This window comes from Pipistrellus kuhlii, unplaced genomic scaffold (genome assembly GCF_014108245.1).
Source record: "Pipistrellus kuhlii isolate mPipKuh1 unplaced genomic scaffold, mPipKuh1.p scaffold_m20_p_1, whole genome shotgun sequence".
Taxonomy (NCBI): Eukaryota; Metazoa; Chordata; class Mammalia; order Chiroptera; family Vespertilionidae; genus Pipistrellus; species Pipistrellus kuhlii.
Window position 1 is genome coordinate 139,602,187 of NW_023425404.1, and position 20,770 is coordinate 139,622,956.

The window sequence follows — 20,770 nt, forward strand, 5'->3', positions numbered from 1 at the left end:
TGATACCATTGAAAATTCTACTTCTGGAACCTACTGAGTTCTGATTCTATGATCACCCAGTAATCCACTGATATTTGTCATGCTCCAGGGGAAAGAAAGTCCTCTTGTTAAACTGAAGTGAGTAGTTTTTCCACTTGATAAAATTCTCACTGTAAACTAAGACACAGGCATTCACAATGCACTCCGTAGCTGTCCAATGAATTTGGTGAATCTAAGAATCCCAGAGTCTGATCAAATTTAGGAAACAGATTAAGTGAGTTCTGAGGCCTGAAAAGCTGAGGACCAGAATTCAAATGGTGGGGAATCTCATGATTGGGTCTCAGTACAGAATGAGTTTCTTTGTTTACCAAGAGGCAGCCATCCCTCTGCTTTGTAACCACCGCACTCTGTTGTAAGATTCACTGGGATTGGTAAATAACTTCCTAAAGCAATAGGAAAGATTACCTCACCTTTTGGAATCTTTTAGGACAGGAATTTTTGCAAAATGAGTGCATGTTTATAGCTTTCCCTCAGTCTTTAAATTGTTCTAAAAATTGGTTGGAAAATTTGTTTTAAAAATTCAATAATATTGTGTTTAACAGTGATGTGGGCAAAATCACTAACCCTGTCACCAGTGAGCAACAAAAGAAGCTGGTTTGATCGATCAGAAAAGCATCACCGTTGACTATATTCCACTGTCTGAAAAGCCAATCTGTAAAGTGCTATCAGTAGAAGAGGTAAAAAGTGCCAAGACGAAAATAAGAGATTCAAAAGCATCATTTAGTAATTCTTTAAGCGACAGGTAACCAAAGATATGACATGTGAGAAAAGAATATTTAGCTACTTCAGAAAGATTTGCAGACATTGTTCTTAAGCACATCTCCTCTGTTAAATGTTTTGATAATAATGTAGAGACAGGTAAAATTAAATTACAAATTCACAATTCAAAAAATAGCTGAGTAGCACTGGCTGGGTTGCTCAGTGCTTAGAATGTTGTTCCACTCACTGAAGGGTTGCAAATTTGATTCCTGGCCCCAGTCAAGGTGCCTGCAGAAAGCAACCAATTGATATGTCTCTTTCACATCCATGTTTCTTATCTTGCCCTGCCCTGCCCCGCCCCGCCCCGCCCCGCCTCTTTCCTTCCCTTCTCTTCTCTGGTAATGCCAATGACAGATAAACCCTGAAACTAAATGACTGTTCATTTGAGTATTGCACTCAGTGAGTTTAAAATATATATATACTAGAGGCCCAGTGCACAGAATTAGTGTAAGGGCGGGGGTGGGAGGGGGGGCGTCCCTCAGCCTAGCCTGCAGCCTCTCCAATCTGGGACTCCTTGAGGGATGTCTGACTGCCCGTTTAGTCCCAATTCCACTGGGATGGGGTCTAAATGGGCAGTCAGACATCCCTCTTACAATCCAGGACTGCTGGCTCCCAACTGCTCCCCTACCTGCCTACCTGATTGCCCCTAACTACTTCTGCCTGCTAGTCTGATCACCACCTAATCACTTCTCTACCAGCCTGATATATGCCTAATTGCTCCCCTGCCATCCCGATTGCCCTTAACTGCCCTCCCCTGCAGACCTGGTCACCACTAACTGCCCTCCCCTGCTGGCAGGATCACCCCTAACTGCCCTCCTTTGAAGGCCTAATTGCCCCCAACTGCCCTCCCTTGCAGGTCTGATCCCTCCTAACTGCCCTCCCCTTCTGGCCTGATTGCCCACAACTCCCCTGTAGGTCATCTTGTGGAAGCTATTTAGTGTCCACATGGGGGGGCCATCTTTGACTACATGGGGGCAGCCACATCTTGTGTGTTGGAGTGATGGTCAATTTGCATATTAGTATAAATAAGTATATGTATGTATATATATATATATATATATATATATATATATATACTCATAACTGTCATTTACAAAAATGAAATATATAAATATATATCCTATCCCACATATATATATATATATATATATATATCCTATCCCATATATGTGTTCACATATATATATATATATATATATATATATAAATAAAATGTGGCAACCATCTTGTGTCCACATTATATATATTATATATAATGTGGACACAAGATGGTTGTCACAAGATGGCCAGCAGGGGAGGGCAGTTGTGGGCAGTTGGGGGTGACCAGGCCAGCAGAGGAGTGAAGTTGACGGAGACCAGGACTATAGGGGAGAGCAGTTGGGGAAACCAGGCCTGTAGGAGAGGGCAGTTGGGTGAAATTATCATTTCTAAATTCAAAATCAATAATAGTGTGAATATTTAAAACATTGATGAGAATATAAAGTAGATCAGATGGCTCTAGCCAGTTTGGCTCAGTGGATAGAGTGTCAGCCTATGGACCAAAAGGTCCAGGGTTTGATTACAGTCAAGGGCACTTACCTTGGTTATGGGCTACTCTCTCACATCTATATATCTCTCTGTCTTTCCCTCTCTCTTCTACTCTTTAAAAATCAATAGAAAATCTAAGGGTGAGGATTAAAAAATAAAATTAATAAAGTAGACCAGATGTAGACCCTCGTGTTATTAAGGTGTTATTTCAGTTCAAATTCATGGATTTGTAAATATCAGTGTCTATTATTTTCTACTTGAAGTCTTTCATTCTGATAAACAGGAAATTTATCACATATCACTTATGACCTTTAGGGATTCTCTTTAAGTAAAAAATTTTCTCACAGTTGGAAGAAAATATAACATAAAAGAAGTAGATACACAATTATATAACTATATTACATATTATATTAATATATATTTTAATATGTTTTCATGTTATAACTTCTTCCCCACCTTCATTCCCCCAACTCCTAGGAATATTAACAGCTAAGAGCTCTCAGCCCTTGTCAGAAGAGAGCCATTTTGTACAAGTTTATGCCCCTTCCCAGGGATAGCAGGATCCAATGACTGATCAGCATGAGGGAACAAGGCCTGACCTCCTTGCACTAACTTGTGATACCTCTGCTGAGACAGCCCAGCTTCCAGTGCTGGATCCTGCTTGGCTCACTCAGGTCTTTGTAGTGTGGGTACCACAACTCACCATTTCCCTCTGCCTCAGTCAGTTTCCTCCACCCACCCCCTACAGGGGCCACTCCTGATGGAACCCCTCAATTACCTCATGCCCGCTGATCTCCCTGTCAGAATCAGCATCCTAGGTGACCTGACCTAGAACAATTTTTATTAGAAAGTACTCCAAAAGAGCTCCTGTTTCTTGAAGGGAAAGTTTTGCAATCTGATTACAATGCTTCTTGTTTATGATTTCAGCTTCCACTAGCTACTTTAAAGAGCAGCATTAGCCTTGAGGGTAGGACAAAGTCTGTGGTCATTGATAGATCATCCTCTCATCCCTATTTGATAAAAATGTAGAGCAAATGTGTTGTAAAAGTGGCACATTAGAATAATCTTTTCTCAAAATTGATTTTCTGAAGAAAGGTTTTAAAAATCTGTGTGACCCTCCCTTTTGACCCAAATAAAAGATGTAAAATGCTAGGCTATTTGTAGCCCATTATGAATATACAAACAACTCATCATTACTGACTACAAACATCTACTTAAAGACAGCTGCACCAGGAGAAACAATGCTGCTGCTGAACAAAGGTTATACTTTATCCTCCCCCGTGTTGATACTTTTACATGAACTGTTATATATTGCAATTAAACATCCATTCTGATAAGAACACTGTAGAGTTTTGCACTTATATGAAAAAGTCACAGTAAGAGGGGAAAAAAATGGAAGAGGTAAGGGAACTTTTCCTCTATAGTGAAGAGTAGAGAAGGTCAATGAGATTGTTGTGTAATTTTCCAAATACTTTTCTTATCATAAAGTAGAAATGAGTCATAATCATCACCATAGTCTTTACTTTGTGACAAATGTTAAGCAGTGAACAACATTCAATTTTATTTTAAAAGCATGTTTTGAGTAGGTATTATGTACAAGACACTATGTTATGTGCTAAATGAATGTAAAGGATCTGACAAACTCATTTGAGAACATAAAGCAAATGCTTTATCATTTTCATGGCAGGTAGTAAAATAACTGGTGGCTGTCCAAGGGCATTCAGAGGAAGCAGAGAATGTCATGGGGCAGGGACTCACAGGATGCTCCATGGGGATAATGCCATTTAACAGAAGATCAGAAGAAGGCATTAGACTAGGAGTGACTGGTCATTTCAAGCCAGTAGTATAACTGAAAGAGCATGAAAGTAGGAGGGAATGAAAGAGGTGTGCATGGGAGGCAGAAGTAGCCATTATATTCCCACCTTCTCCCCTCTGGGAGGCTTTGATTAGTCAATGCAGTAAGTCACTTTTTTTCTTTGAAACCCAACCTAAGGAGAAACTAGATGGTAATATGAGAACTATTATAATTAACTCCATCAGTGGCAATGTTTTCAAAAGCAAGATATGAAATCATTTCATTAAACACTTCTGAGAATACCAACAGTGGGATTTAAAAACCTGAACCAGAACTTCTTAGTTGGAAGTTTAAGATAAGATATTTTTTTTCTATATATCAAAAGAACTCAAACCTGATTATGCTCATGTAAAATCTATTAATATTTCTTTCTACTACTTTTGTTAGCTACTTAATAATTACATTTATATATTTTTAATTAAGATAGACACTTTTTTTGTTCCAGTGGAGAGTAAAAGTAAAATTAGCATGTCTTTAAGCTTTTGTATGATAAAGGTGGTCTCTAAGGAAACTACTGCTGTTGTAGTACATATTTTATATTCCTTTTAATTCTTAAGAAGTCCCTTACAATAATTTCAATCCTGTCACCCACTCCTCCCTGCCCACAGAACAAACTTATATCTCATCATAGGCATTCACAGATGCAGAAATATTTAATTTTTGTAATATTTGATATTTAATTAAATATTCCTCAGAATATTTAGTTAGCTTTGAAGAGATGTCAGGTATTACTCCAGGCCAGTGATCGGCAAACAGTGGCTCAAGAGTCTCATATGTCTCTTTGGCCTCTTGAGTGTGGCTCTTCCACAAATTACCAAGGCCTGGGCGAATCTATTTTAAAGAAGTGGCATTAGAAGAAGTTTAAGTTTAAAAAATTTGGCTCTCAAAAGAAATTTCAATCATTGTACTGTTGATATTTGGCTCTGTTGACTAATGAGTTTGCTGACCATTGTTCTAGGCCCTTAGTGTTAATTTGCTAGGACCATTACTTATCAGCCTTATGGTCTAGAAGAAGAGATGGGATTTGAACAAGTAAATCAAGTTGATAAATATATAAATTAAAATGTTTGTGAGTCCTCTTTAGAAAAAAAAGGAGAGAAGAAATATTAGTGATAGGGGAAGGATATGCAATAAGAATAGAATCACACTTGATTAATAGCTGTAGAAAAAAGATTTATCTAACTGCACTCACTATAGATAAGAAATTTTTCTTAGAGACCCTGGAAAATTGTGGAGGATGTGTTGTAAGAAAAAAAAAAGTCATAAAGATAAGCGGCCTTGAAGTCCAGATGGATCCATCACTCAGGATAAGATAGATTTTGAAAGCAGATCAAGAACAGGATATTCCTGAAGGGAAACAAACATCTGAGAGCTAATCTTTATAAGGACAAAGATGGAAAACAGACCCTGGAACTCATATTGTTTTAGATTCTTTCCCACCCTGGAGCCATATATAAGAGATGGCTTGACTAGATGTCAGAGCAATTTTTCAGGTCACTATACCTGCTGTTCTTTTGGATCACCAGCATCTGAATAAAAATCCTCAAAGGTTCAAGCTTGTCTCTATTTATTGACCCCAGTAGCAACAGGCAGCATGGATACTCCTGATTCCAGTTTCATTAGCATGGGTTTTCCACATTAGATGGAATATTTGTGGAAGACCTCTCCATATAATATGGGTCCAATCAGAGGTCTGAATGATGAGAAGGAGACAGCCATTGGAAGGTGATCTGAAGACCCTTAAACACAGAGGCAACTGCTGTGGGTGCTGGGAGGTGAGAGAAGCTTGAGAGTGTGCAGGCTATGAAAGAAGGATGTTTGTGGGGAGCACATAATGTGAAAGGGAGGTTTGGGAACCAGCAAAGCCAGATCATACAATAGTACCATGTCAATCAATGTAAGATTTTTATTCTATTTCTGTGGGAAGCCATGCTAGGATTCTAATAAAGAGGGTTACACAATCTGATGCAATTTTAAAATATTTTTTACTTAATCACAACAACACCAACAACACAATTTTTAAAATGGTATAGGAATTCAAAAGACATTTCTCTAAAGAACATACAAATTGCCAATAAACACATAAAAAATGCTCAATATCATTAATCATTAAGAAAATACAAATCAAACTCACAATGACAATAGAACATTTTACACCTATTAACATTGTCATCCTCCTCTCCCTAAGACCCCAACAACAACAAAAAAAAAGTGTTGGCAACGATGTGGAGATATCAGAATACTTGTGTATTGCTGGTGGGAATGTAAAATGATTCAGCCACTCTGAAAAATAGTATGGCAGATCCTCAAAAAAACAAAAACAAAATTCATAGAATTATCATACGATACAGCAATTCTGCTTCTGGGTATATACCAAAAATAAATTAAAGCAGGAAATAAAACAGATACTGTATACCACTGTTCACAGCTGAATTATTCAGAGTAGTCAAAAGATAGAAACAGCCCAACTGTCCAGTGATTTATAAGTGGATAAACAAAATGTGGTATTGCATATAATGGAATGTTTTCCACTTTAGAGAGGAAGGAAATTCTGAAACATATTGCAACATGATCATTCAAGATGACTTTATGCTAGTGAATTAAGCCAGACACAAGAGGAAAAAATATTGTATATGTAATTTGATTTATATTAGGTACCTAAACTAGGCAAATTGATAGAGTGATAAATAAAATGTTGGCTGCTAGAAGCTGAGAGAAAGAGAAAATGGGAGTTACTGTATAACGACTAAAGGATTTGATTGGGAATATGAAAAGTTTTAGCGATGGATGGTGGTGATGGTTGAACAACAATATGAATATACTTAATGTTGCTGACTGTACACTTGAAATTATTAAAATGGTATTTTTACCATTACATATTTTGCCCCAATAAAAATATGGATTATTCCCAGAGCAAGCTTCAGCATTTTTATGAGGTCAAGATTATTAACTGTGGCATTCAATTTCTGGGTAACATTTAAGAAACTTTTTATTTTTACTTTCTGTTCTATTAGTTGCTATATAAGTACTGTCTTCCAGTTTACTTAATATCTCTTTATAGCATGTTAAAGATATATATACTAGTATATTTAATTTTTAACATTTATAATTGCTTACTTTTTATTTCAATTCATTCTTAATTAATCAACAGGTTTTATGTCACAACTTTTTGAGGAACTTAAACTATATTTATTTCAACTATATTTTTTTCAATGCTCCAAGAATTTCTCCTCTTAATTGTTGAGTTTGTCAGCTAGGTTTTGGTGTTGTTAATTGAATACTTCCTTTTGAATTATTCATTTTGAAAGAGAACTGGATTTTTAAAAATTTTAAATTTGTTTTCCTTTTTCTTGGCCTCACCAAGTCTAGATATTTTATAGTTGTTTCAGTCTAAGGTTTTAGGGACCCCAGTTCTAAACAACATTTTATTTTGTTGATTTTAACCTTCCAGGTTATAGAAAATCTCCTAGTCAGTCTCATAGTTGGCTTGGTCTCTGTTGCGCTGCCTTTACTGCTTCAACCTCTCTCCAGACAAGGAGCTCTTCAAGGAACACAGTTCTGGGCACTAATCCCAGCCCTTGTCAGCTTCTAGTGCAACCTGAGAAGCCCTGCCCTACCCTTGTTTCCTGGCTTTTACCCTCCTACCACATCCCAAACCCAGGTGGGGCTGCACTTGGTGATCTGACTCCCTGGCTCCTTCATGAGTAAACTCCCAGAAAGACTCTGCTTATCTCAGTGTGTTTTCATTTCTTTTCTGATACATACAATATTTAAATGTTTTGTTGTTATTGTTTTAAAATGTCAGGGAAGTTTGTATTTTTTTTTTAAAAAAAAAACTATGCGTTCATCACATAGAAAAGTATAGAATCCTATGCAGACAACTCTAATATTAAAGTGCTTATTTCTCGGTGTAGTATCTAGATGCCTTGTCTTCCAGTGACCAATATGTTTCTACTTTCAGAGTCTTCTGAAAAAGGATGTAGAAAGCTTATAGAGCTACAAAGACCCTTGCTTTCATCATCCAGTCTGCTAGGCATTATATATTACAAGATTTTTGAAAACTTTCTCCTCAGGACGGCTGCACTTGGTCATCAAAGAGCAAGAATAAGGACGTTTCCAGCTGTTCAAGTAGATGAAAGACTTTTTACTTGTTGCTTTCTTCCTCTCATTTTCATCTTCTTTCATTATTTTTGCTATTTTCTTGTTTTGTTTTGTTTTAGTTTGTTTAAATATATTTTTATTGATTTCAGAGAGAGGAAAGGAAAAGGAGACAGAGACAGAAATATCAATGATGAGTGAGAATCATTGATCGGCTGCCTCCTACACACTCCCCACTGGGGATCAAGCCTTCAACCCAGGCATGTGCCCTGACAAGGACTTGAACTGTGACCTCCTGGTTCATAGGTGGATGTTCAACCACTGAGCCATGCCAGCTGGGCTGTTCTCATTTTTTTTTATGTCAAATATACTGGGGAAAATTTAAATGAGTTTAGTCATAAGATAGCTAGAGAAATAAAGAAAATCCAGCAAACAATAAGAAATAGTGACCAAATTATAAAATAAGATTTTTAATTTCCACATCTGGCATCCCAAGTTGGAGCAACAGACCAAAAGAGAGAAAGAACTCAGGGAAATTTTCCCACAGTCCTCAGAGAAACCAAGATGGTGGGAACCTCATGTCAGAGCCAAAGCTATTGAATTAATTTTACATAAAACATTCTGACTGTTTGGAACAGGGTAGTCACAACATAAAAGCAGAGATATTGTTAGATCCAGGAGCTACTTGAAGTGTAGAAACACTAGGACTGAGTGATAGTTTAACAACTTTGTCAATATTTTAAAATAAGAAACAAGCAAAGGACAAAAGACCACTTTGTCTCCATATCTGGCAATATTTTGGAAGGGAATGAAATTTGTAGGGATGAAAATATATGTTTAATTTAAGAGCACATAGAAATATAAGTAAAAATTTCTCTCTGACCCATATTTGAATGGGGCCCTGCTTAACTACAACAGGGTGGAAATTCTCTGATATATAAGAAAACTTGTGTTCACATTTATTATTGAAAGGGGTTTTTATAATTGAAAATAATAGGGTCAGAGGATGAAAGCTCAAGAAAAAATCTCTTCTATTTAAAAGTTACATCTCACTTAAATATTGAGACTTGTACTATAAAATAAAATTAAATGTGATTATAATGTTTTAATGTTATCATAGTGCTTCAAATGAAATAAAGAGCTTTATTTAGAATACTTTATAAGCTCTCAGAGCTCTCTGATATAGATATTGGTGGTGTTATAATCATACTCGCCTCCATGTCTTCCCTACCAGTTTTTCCCCTTTCATGATAATAAATAGTGCCCATGTGATCTAGAAAACAGAAAAGAAGATATGAAAAGAATTTATGGATGTATTTTTATTTCTTTACAAATAATAAATTCAGCATAATAAAGTATAATTTGCCTAAGCAGAAAGATAAAAGTCAGTGGGTGTTTTTATTTTTTTTTTTTAGCTTTTTTTAAATGCAAGAAATTTGGGAAATAATATTGTGCTCTGATCATAAAAAAAAAATAAAAAAAAACAACAGCAGTGGATCAACTTGGAAACATTCTTCACCAACAAAAATGTCTAACAGAAGGTGGAGGTACATTATTTTCCTGTTCCTATTTATCTCACTTCCCTTCTCATAACTGTCAAATACTTTAAAGTACAGTTCATGCGTCAAACTATATCATTTTCTAACCTGTTATTTCCAGGGAAAGAAATGATTGAAATTCATCCTGAGGTCAGCAGTTACAACTGGAAATGCCCAGTTCCCAGTGAGGTTTTCCTTCCAAGACAGCTGGCAAGTGACTCTGAATGGCTTTAGAGTGTCTGGTAAATTTAATACAGCCATTTCTCCATAGTTCATCTGACAGTTTTTTGCTTCAATAATACTATACAATAATCCATCCAAAAACTCTGGCTTGCAACAAGCAACAAACATTTCTTGTCATGCCTACAGGGCTGCAGTTTGATAGTATTTTAACTCATCTAGACAGCATAGCTGGCTAGCTGTGGCTCAGGCTGATAGTCAACTCTGTTTGGCTCTAGCCTGCAGTTTTTGTGTGGACTTCCCTGGGCTTTCTGTAAGGGGTAGCAGGCTCCTCGGCTCCTTTCATGATAGATCCCTAGAACACAGGAAGCAAGCCACAGTGGACAAACACCTAGACACTATACCGATGCCTGTGTCACCTCTGCCAGTCACCCCACTGGCTACGACAAGTCATATGGCCACACCCAACATCACTGGGTCAGTGAAGAACTCTCTATAGTGGAAGAAGAGGGGACAGGATATTTACCAAGTACAGACCTCACTGCATATCTTGATTGCAAAACTTTTGTGTGAAAATGATGTCTTGTAATTTTGTATTTGTCTGTAAATCATACAATGGAGTCTTGGTGCAACATAAATATAGTGTCAATGTAAGGTCTATTTTGAAAACAAAGAAAACCTGGTCCTAGTCCAGTGGTCGGCAAACTCATTAGTCAACAGAGCCAAATATCAAGAGTACAAAGATTGAAATTTCTTTTGACAGCCAATTTTCTTAAACTTAAACTATATAGGTAGGTACATTATTATTATCTTAATTATGATACTCCTAAACTGGCCTTTGCTAAAAACTCAAGGGGCCAAACAACCCCATGTGGCTTGCGAGCTGCGATTTGCCAACCACTGTCCTAGTCCATAGGTAGTAACACAAACTTCCGATTAAAAGATGTTTCATGATACAAAGATAATTTTTATATCCCATCAAGATTGTATATCAAGAAAATATCTGGGTAATTCGAACAATTTGTGTTATGTGTATATTACCATCGAATGCATGTGAAATTTTTGGTATATTAATATACAATAAATGAAAAATAATCTTTCATTACATGGTACACAGTTAGCCTGTAGGGTTGATTGTCACACGAGGTTACTGAACCAAGTACTGTGACTAGGATTTTGAAAGCGGTTGGAAAATTTTATGGTGACTAATGGCATTCATTACCATTCATGCCAAGCCCCCGGTAATGAACTCTCCCACTTGAGGCTCTGACTGATCACCTCAGGGGTCAATGAAACGGTCCCCTTTATGTAGCGAAACAATAGACTATTCATTTGGGAACGTTGATAGCATAAAACGCAGATAAAAACTAATATTAAAGCCCTCCAAATATAAGATTATACCTCAACATTTCAATGTGACGAGACAATCCTATATATCACTGATCTTTGTTATCATATAGTCACCCCAATTGGTTTTGATCACTCTCACGTGAAATAAAATCCGAGCTATTTCTCAATTGTACATAAATAGAAAATTCATTTTTAATACAGAATTTCAAGCAAAATCTTAGTCTCAGAGAAAAGAATACATTTTGTTTTTTTTCAATATTCATATTAGTCTTATTTTGAAAGAAAGCTTCTCTCTCCTAAGGCACTAAATGGGAAGAATTAAGGAGGCTGCTCTTTCAATTTCTTCCGTTTTGCCTTGCTCACCAGTAAATGTTCTACTCCCCAAGGAAATGCACAAAAATGTAATGCTAATATGAGTCTTCAGGTTAAGAATAAAATATCATTTCTCTATCTGCATTGTGGAGTGCAATGAAAAAATCAAGTTAGGCAAAATATATGTAATTTTCCAGATTCATCTAAATTGTTTTTTACAGTATTGTTTCTATTCTTTTTATTTTTGAAAAATTGTACATTAGCTGGGTAACAGATATGCTTATATTTTAATACAAATAAAAATTATCTGCAGGTCAAAACATTAATGTTTGGGGAAAATATCAGGTACTTTGAACTATGTAAACTCTTATTATTTACTCTAATAAAAGCATAAGCACCTTTAAACCAGTTTTATCTTAGTACAAGTATTTTCACAGGTAGAGTAACAATTTTATCTTTTGTTTAAGTCAATATAATATATTTCAAGTTATTTTGACTCATTTATCATTATTATTAATTTCATGATGAGACAATATATATAAAAAGACTTAGGAGGATAAGGATTAATGACAAATTATGAAAGAAACAAGATAAAAAAAAGAAAGATTGATTAGTACTCTAGTTCTAGGCAAAATGCAAAATACAAAACAGAGATAAAATAAGGTCTCAAAAACCAAAGTTGACATATAGATGGAAATTTTTGGAGAGTCACAAGTCTATTAGAAATATGTAAGTAACTGTGTATATGTGATTACTTGTTTATCATTTTTCCAGTGTAGTTCAGAAGCATTTACGTTTTAAAGCTTTGTAAGAAGTTTATTTATAGTTGCATAGTCCAAGTTGTTGATTGAGTTCGTTTTATCTGACAATACAAGAATCCAGCTGAAACCAGTTTGGCTCAGTGGATAGAGCATTGGCCTGCGGACTGAAAGGTCCCAGGTTTGATTCGGGTCAAAGGGCATGTACCTTGGTTGCGGGCACATCCCCAGTAGGGGTGTGCAAGAGGCAGCTAATCGATGATTCTCTCTCATCGATGTTTCTAACTCTCTATTCCTCTCTCTTTCTCTCTGTAAAAAAAATCAATAAAATATATTTTAAAAAACAATCCATTAAGAATATTAGTTAAATTTATTGTATTAGTGTCATTAAAGTGAAATACAACATTCATAATTCAAACTTCTTTGGAAATACTGTAGATGTTTATCATTTCAACTGATTTATTTTATTATTTAAGAGATTACAAAAGTCCATGGAGTAAAATAGCTTGTCATTTTTTTTTTGACACATCTTACCTAATAATAGACAAACATGCTAATTGACTGTACCTTAGCAACTCCCACAACCAATCAGGAGTGAGTAGTCAACAAAGGTGGCAGTTAATTTGCATATGTGGCTGCCAATTGCACCCCTCCACTCTGGGCCTCTGAGCAGCATAGGAAGGTAGAAAGGCAGCTTCGAACCATAGCAAAAATGGTGCTGGCAGCCAGGAAAAGGAAGGCCCATTCTGGCATGAATCTTCGTGCATCAGGCTTCTGGTATATTTAATAAATGGGGTATAGTGCAACTAGTACATGAGTTACAAAGGTGGGCACAAATAGCTGGTGCCTATATATCTTGGTGGCCAGGGCTGCAAGTGCCCAAGATGTTGAAGGCTTGGGTCATAGCTGTCCTTTTTCACTGACATAAACTGGAATATTTTAAATATTCATCTTTCCTAACCACACCCTCAATCTATAGCCCATTTCCCCCTCTGTACCCAAATAGAAGTCAGCTGAGAAGGGTGTTCAGGAAGAAGACTTTGTAGACACCCAGCCTCAGCATAATTGAAAGAGTATAGGAGTTCGGTTTGGACATAATAGGTAAATGAGATTTATTTGTTTATGTGAAGAAAAATAGTCCCTTATTAATATTACAGATATACAAATATTTGTGGATTTGATAATGTGTGCAGAAAATAGCACATAAGTTTTCTTAACTTTTGATTAAACAACATTGACTATCCCTATTATATATATAAGCATCCTAAGTTTGTTGGAGAACTTAGGAGCATTAAGCCAGTGCACAAGTTATAAAATCAACTATTAATCGAAACCAGTTTAGCTCGGTGGATAGAGTGTCAGCCTGCATACTGAAAGGTCCCAGGTTCGATTCTGGTCAAGGGCATGTAGCTTGGTTGCGGGCACATCCCCAGTTGGGAGTGTGCAGGAGGCAGCTGATCGATGATTCTCTCTCATCGATGTTTCTAACTCTCTATCCCTCTCTTTTCCTCTCTGTAAAAAAATCAATAAAATATATATTTTTAAAAAATCAACTATTAATCCCATCAATGAGATCAATATTGACTCTATCTTCCATTTTGTTAAACCACCATTATTTTTATATTCATAAAAATGTACTCATAATATTTGGGGGTAAATTTTTACTTTTTTTTATGAAAGTAAGCATTGAATCATAATTTCAATAAATTAAAGTAACTTCTGATGCATGGATGATTTTTTATCGTTTTTCTTCCACTATATTTTCTAATTGGTTATTGCTATCATGTGTAAATTTATTGAGTTAGGAATATTTGTATTATATCTAGCCATAAATTCTTACATTAATTTTCATTATTCTCAGAGAATTCCAAGTAGAAAATCATGTTGTCTATAAACAATCAAAATTTTATCTCCTCTAATAAGATTATGCCGCTGCTTCTGCTTCATATTGTTTTTTAATTAGAACATCCACAAACATTGCTACTTTTTCATACTATAAAGATGACTGTTGGACTTAACTTTTGACCATTTTAATTTTTATTGTTCTTAAAGCTTTTGAATTACTTATCAGGCTCTGATTTACTACCACATGTACAAGAATTAAACCTTTTGTTGTTGTTGTTAATCTTCACCTGAGAATATCCATTGATTTTTTTAGAGGGGGGAAGAGAGAGAAACATCAATTTGAGAGAGAGATATCCAGTGGTTGCCTCCACCATGTGCCCTGACCAAGGCTGGGGGTCAAACCTGCAACCCAGGTACCTGCCCTCTACTAGGAATGGAACTTGTGACCCTTAGTGCCCAGGCCAAGGCTCTCTCCACTGAGTCACACCTGCCAGGGCAAGAGGTAGTCTTTTACCATTTTCCTTTTCTGCCTTATAGTTTCAGAGCTCTATAACTAAAAGAAATCTTGAAATATATAATGTATTTTTAAACACACCTGTTGAGTATAAGATACATCGCTAAGTAGTTCAATGTGTCTAATGTTATGCTATATGTTAGGAGGAAAATATAAACTCAGTGAAACAAAACAAAACAAAAATAAATAAATAAGATGCTTTCAAAAAGTTTCCATTCCAATTGGTTGGGCAATGAGTGATGTCACAAGGGGCTTTGTGATAAAATACTGAGCAATTATAATTGTTAGCATTTATTGTTTATACTTCACAATGGGCTGTTCATTGAGTTTTGCATAGATTATTACTAGATCTTTTTTGATAATCCTTTGAGGTAAAGTTTGAAATTATGTAGATGATGACTCTGAGGCCCTAAAAGATTAAAGAACTTGCCTAAGTCACATAGCTAGTATGTGGGCCAGCTTAGTTTAAGCACTCTGACTTACACTCTTAAAGATTGTCTTCCTACGCTGACGATGCCTTGCCAGACTAAGTCATCTGCTGTGCGTATCTGCAGGTTGCCCTGGACCAAACCAGAGAGCGTCGGACCTGCATTACCACCATTTGTCCACCATCCAGAACTGAAATATCATTGCTGACATGTACACATAAGGAACTGTTTGACATAGAAATTGGGACTCAAAAGAATTGTTGGCCAAAAAAACCACAAAACTATAGACTAATTCATTTGGCTCTCAGCATAACCATTATCGCTTGTCTTATTTTTGGTTCTTATAATTATATTTCTAGTATTACATGAGCTCAGTCATCTAGGGGAAATGATGAACAACATAGACTGATGAACAAGAACAGCATTGATCAGACTGTGGGACCTCAGAGGGAAGGTAGGGGAGAGTGGGGACAAGGGAGAGAGATCAACTTGTATGCATGCATATGAGCCTAACCAGTGGTCACAGACAACATGAAGGTGGAAGCATGCATAGGGAGGTGTTTGGGATGGGAATGAGGGGATGAGGACAAATATGTGATATCTTAATCAATAAAGTAATTTAAAAAAAGAATAAGTTGGATAAATAACTGGATGAAAAGATGAGTGAACAAACAGATATGTTAAGCAAAAAGAGCAAAATGTTAATTTACAACCTGGGTAGTGGGTATATGGGTGTTCACTGTATAAATAAATTCAGGTATTTCCAACTTTTCTATTTCATTGATAATTTTTATAATAAAATGTTGGAAAAAATTAAAAAGAAGATTGCTTCCTAAAGATTGTCTTCCTTTAAAAACTTAGAAATATAATAATAGGTCATGAAAGTCATATGGAATTTTTAAGGATGATGTGGTATTTTGAGAGTGTAGAGTATTCCAGATAGTCTCTCTAATGAGATACTGGTATGAAGGGATCAAGATTTGGGAAACAATATTAAGACTAGTGTGATTAAGCAGAGTATGAATAAAAGAGAATCATAAACTTCGACAAAATTGGGAAAAATAATGAATGCTGACCTAAAAACATTTTTTTTAGAAAGTGATAGGAACAATAGTAGAAATGGACCTTCTATTTCAGACTTTAAAAAATAAATTCAGGTATTTCTGCCTAAGAAATTATTAAAAGAAAGAAAGAAAGAAAGAAAGAAAGAAAGAAAGGAAGGAAGGAAGGAAGAAAGGAAGGAAGGAAGGAAGGAAGGAAGGAAGGAAGGAAGGAAGGAAGGAAGGAAGGAAGAAAGAAAGAAAGAAAGAAAGAAAGAAAGAAAGAAAGAAAGAAAGAAAGAAAGAAAGAAAGAAAGAAAGCAATAAAGGAAGCAATAAAGGAAGCAATAAAGAAATCAGCAATAAAGGCTGCAAAAAAAATGTGTGGAATACAAAAACAAACTACTTTGGATGAGTGAATTCTTTAAGCCTATTGCAGTCCCAAGGGGGCAGAGAGAACAAAGTCTCGGGTTCAAAAGTTCTGATGCAATTCCTATCTTTAGAATTCTGTCAAACTGAGCTGCAAATATTTTTATTCAAATCCTCCTAAGATTTCAGGTAGCCTCCAGCTATGCTGAACCACTATTGAAACTGTTTCAAAACTGCCAAACCTTTTATGCCTGAAACATGGCTTTGCCTTATCTTAAAACACAAGTGCACGCATGTGTGCGCAAACACATTCTGCATGACAAAAAGCCTACAGAGTGGAAAAGTTACAAAAAATCTTTAAGAATATCAGAAAAGACGGGCCTCAGATCCTGCTGCAGGGGGCATTACTCACACTTTTTATTTCATTAGTTTGTTCTTAGAAATGACCTTAAAAACAGCAACATGTTTTGAAGCTCTATGCTAAAGCACATGTTAATGGACTTTCTACATTTAAGATGACTCTGCTTTTAAGCATTTTCAGACTTTTGGAAGTGTTTTTCAGCAGTTGCCACTTTCCAGCTAGAAAATCCATTCTGCTTTATTTAAATAGTCATAGGTGTGATGACTGGTAATAAAGTTATTTATAATTACAATTACAGCTAAAGGTTACCTACTTCTACCAAAACTTTTAGCTGTTTCAATCCATATTCCCATGTGAAAAAGGACACTTGCATGATCACATCTGAGAACCACATTTTAATCATTTCACAAATGTTCACCATGTGTAATTCAAATATATGTGTTAAGTGCAAAATATTTTTAGATGATGGTGTCGAAAATACAGTGAGTGAGAGATGCCAGAAAAAAAAAGTGTAACTATGAAAATTCAAATTTCCAATGTATTTTAATCTGCTTTGGGTTTCTTTTCAGAGATATTGGTTAAGGCTTTATTGAAAGCAAACAGAAGCATTGCTATCCATGCTATCTGATACATTTTTGCCACAACTCACAGGTATTGACATTTGAAATATGGCAGAGAAACGGAATTTTAAATTTTACCCAATGTTAACTAATTTACAGTTAAATGACATCATGAAAGGTAGTGGCTGCTATATGGGACAAAAAGTCTATGGTCTACAAGCCATTAAAATATATTGTTAGTTTATATCAACCTTTTGACAAGTAATTAAGTATATTAATTTGTTGTTTCTGTATTTTGCATTATTAATGAATCAATAAATATAAAACACAAAGGAAACAATATTTTTGTTTCATACATATTTGTTTATATATAGTAATATACATGGGCATAGTTTGTTTATATGTAGTGATAAATATGTGTATGTATATATGTACATATATGTAGATATATCTGTTCTCTCAAACCTTAAAACAATATAATTAAAATTCATTGCTGCTGGATAAAAAGAGAATCTTAAGCCACCAAATGATCACATATAACAGGTCAGTTCTGTTTCCTCAGAGATGGGCCTCAATTAAATGTTTGGTTTGGGAATCTACACAAAATGAAATTATTTAATATTTACAAATGTATCAACATACATTACCTATCAGCTTGAAGCTTTAGAAATAAACCATTCTCTTTTCTGGCTAAAGTCCTTGAAAAGAGCCTCAATTCATTTTCTTATGCATTAAGTATACTGTATGTCCTTCAAATACCCTACCTTTGTGGTCTTTGCAATGTCTTAAAATATTCTCAAGATCTATTTTATTGAGTAGTCCTATTTAATGCACAGTTATAGCTGTTACTGGTTGATATATGGCCTCATATAACATTAAAAAAATGGTAGCTGTCACACAATATTATCCCTCCCCCCATCTTTCGAAGAAGACTTACTTTCATGGGTTTTTACTGCCTACGCCCCTGTCTTGGTTATTTTCCCCTACTTCAATTGATTTTAGATGTTTTTGGTGTTTCTTCTTCTGTAATGTATTATCTACTTTATCCCAATATGTAGGTGTCATGTTTGTAAGTGAATCAGTAATGGAATAGTTGGGACCACAAGTCTCATCATCCTCTACATGCTATTAGTATTAGACTCCCCAGGGCCAGCTGGGCAGTGAACCATGGTAATGAGGTTGATAGTTCATGAAGGAGCTGATGTGACAAATTGCCAACCTGCTGTAGGGACAGCCTTCCTCACCCTCCAGAAGGCCAATGTTATTCTAATTTCCATCCAGTTTTACTCTATTTCTAAATGTGCTAGTGCTAACACAGTGTCTGAATGCTACATTGCCCGCTCCTACCCCAACCCCTTTGGGAAAGAGAGCACCTGCTGGCACGTACATTTATAATCCCCTTTTCAAATTGCCGTGCTCTCAGCGTGAATGTAATCAGCATTTGTAATACATTGTAAAGTACAAATGGATGTTTTCTTTTTTCATGCTTTATTTTGGAGGCATTTGTGAAAACAAATACCTTCATTTATTTATGCTCTGGATCCAGGATAACTTTTTAGATCTGTTAATTTCTGGCTTGCCAGTCACATTCACTGAAGCTTGCTATATTCTCTCATAAGGAAATACCTTACCTTGAAGGCATCTTTTTATTCCTTTTCTCTGCTTGAATCTGTAATCTGGCAAAGAAGGCAAAACTCTCAACTTACTTACTGAAATATAATACTGCTCAAATACCATTAAACCAGGTGAATTTCTTTGTAGATTAAAATAAATAAATTATTTTTTTCTCTTTATCTTAAAGGTATTTTTTTTTTTTACAAGATGTTATTGTTGACAAGTAGACAAAAAGGACTCATCTCTAACATTTAGGGAGAATTTAGCCCTAAATGTACGGTGATGCTACCTTTTATTAGAAGTTTATAAGCATTTGAAAGGAAGTTTACAGTGAAGAGAATGGTTCCAAACCGCTGCTAACACATCTTGCACAGAGAGCTGGACATCTCGGGCTCTCTAGGTGAGAGTGAGACTGATGAGTTATTAGAGGCAGAGGTGCCAAAACAATTCTGTTACCTGAGATGCTCCTAAAATCCCCCCTCCCAGGCTTAATAGAAAATGGCTAAATTTTATAAATTGGGACTTTCCTACTTTAGCCCCTAGTTTCCAGGTTCTGTGAGTCATACAGAATAGAACTTTGTGTCCCAAACTTAAGGGTCCAATTTTCTAGTCACCACATAAATCAGGCACCTTAGGCCCATACATTTTGAACCTATGTTATTTTCTCTTGCATAAACTATGTAAAACTCTGCCATTGTTTTACTGCCATTCCTCAGGCACATGTTTTGTCTTATGTAAACTCCTTGAGGCTAAGGTAAATGTGATGCCTTTGTCAGACCCTGGCTGTAAAATTTTCAGTCAATGTTGGTTCATACAACCTGTATGTCATCAGTTGCTCTTATTCATCACTCTGGGAATTTCATCATCTTGCCTTTTATTATGAGGAGGAATCACTTTTTACTTTATGCTGCTCAGAGGTTACAAATCAGCAGTCCCATAACTAGATTTAACCACTAGACTTATTTTAATTGGCCAATAAAGTGTTGTTAAAACGTTAAAGCTTGAAAGCTTTTAGGTAGGGCATTTCCAGTTCTACTCAGCCACTTCTGCTTTTTACTTTCTCATACTTAAATAACCTACTATTCAGCCAGAGAATATCAGTGAGTTGGAGACCTTCATCATATTTACTTTATTGTTCCATGGGGCACCTTCATTCATTGAACACTTATGTATTGAGTGCCAATAGAAACCAGCCACTGTTCCAGAAAAAGGTAAACAAACAGATGTAAATCCCACTCTGCATGGAGTATATGTTCTGGAGATCTGCATTTTGGGATCTGATAATTACTACAAAAACATTTGGAAATAAATGAATGAGTAGGTATGTTAGTTCAAGTCCTTTGAGAAGCAGATACTAAAATGAGATTAAATATGCAAGAATTTTATTAAGAAAACTAGAGGCCCGATGCATGAAAATTCCCTCAGCCCCACCTGCCCCCTCTCACAGTCCAGGAGCCCTCAGGGGCAGGAGGAAATCTGGCAATCAGGGGAAGGCAATGCCTCCATCACACTTCTGTTGCTGCCATTGTTGGCAGCACAAGCCTCAGCCAGCCCTAGTTACCTGAGCCTCAGGCAGCCCTAGGTGGCTGGGCAGCCACCATCTGAGGCTTGCCTATACCTCGG